The sequence below is a fragment of the Pygoscelis adeliae genome, unplaced genomic scaffold (genome assembly GCF_000699105.1).
Source record: "Pygoscelis adeliae isolate BGI_AS28 unplaced genomic scaffold, ASM69910v1 Scaffold75, whole genome shotgun sequence".
In the NCBI taxonomy this organism is placed as follows: Eukaryota; Metazoa; Chordata; class Aves; order Sphenisciformes; family Spheniscidae; genus Pygoscelis; species Pygoscelis adeliae.
This window is the reverse complement of record NW_008824772.1, coordinates 4,974,198-4,975,178: the sequence shown is the minus strand read 5'-3', so window position 1 is coordinate 4,975,178 and position 981 is coordinate 4,974,198.

Genomic DNA, 981 nt, shown 5'->3' with positions numbered 1-981 from the left:
GGAAGCGGCACCGGGATGCTTTTGGCAGCGCATGGCCCATCTTCCTCTGCAGCGGGTGGCGAGGCTGAAGCCGCTGCTCTCTGCTCCCTGTCCTGCTGCTGCCCCAGTCTCCTGCTGCCCAAATGTAAAACAAAATCCCTTGAAAGGAAAATGCTATCTCACTTGCTCAGCTGAGCAGTCTGCCGGGTCTCTGGGGTCAATCTCACCGGGAATAAGCGGTGAAACGCTTGCAGAAGTCGAGCTTTGAATTAGGTGGGCTTAGTTGGGATCCTAAAGCTGAACAAGCTGGGGACAGGCACGGGCTGGTGGGCCGCACCGGGAGGTGGGAACCGTTTCCAAAATGCCTGCCCAGGCGGGAAACTGCTTCCCCGAGCCCCGCAGCTTGCAGCGCAGGGGCAGCGGGGACCCCCGGGGAGGTGCCAGCAGGCCCGCGGCAGGGTGGCGATGTAAGGAGGGGGCAAAGTATATGTCTTTGTGTTTCTCCTCCTTGTACGGACCAGAGGTCACTTGTGCTCCTCTGCTCTGGGCAAGAACAAATTATCATTTTAATTATGTGGATACGACACCAACCCCTCCTCTGTGATCAGGGCCTGTCTGTGAAATTGGATGAGCGAGAATTGCAATAAGTGTTTCCTGGGACCGGGGGCCGGTCCCAGCCACGGCACCTGCATCTTCTTCGCATGTCAGGGCTTGCATTATTTTGACTTTGTGCCTGGCTTGTCCTCCTCCCAAATCACCTCCCTCTGAAGAGGACTAGCCGGGCTGAGCACGCCAAGGGCTGGAAGATGCCCACGAGACTCGTGCATCCCAAATCCACATCACTTTTGGATGGAGCTTGAGGGGTGATGGGACAGGGGTGAAGCACGAATCCAGCTCCTCCGCTTCCCACTGGCATCCCATGGTGCTGGCATTGACAGAGTCCTGGGGAGCCGTGGTGCGGGCAGCGCGCTGGGGCAATATTTGCCCACACCGGGAGCGGGG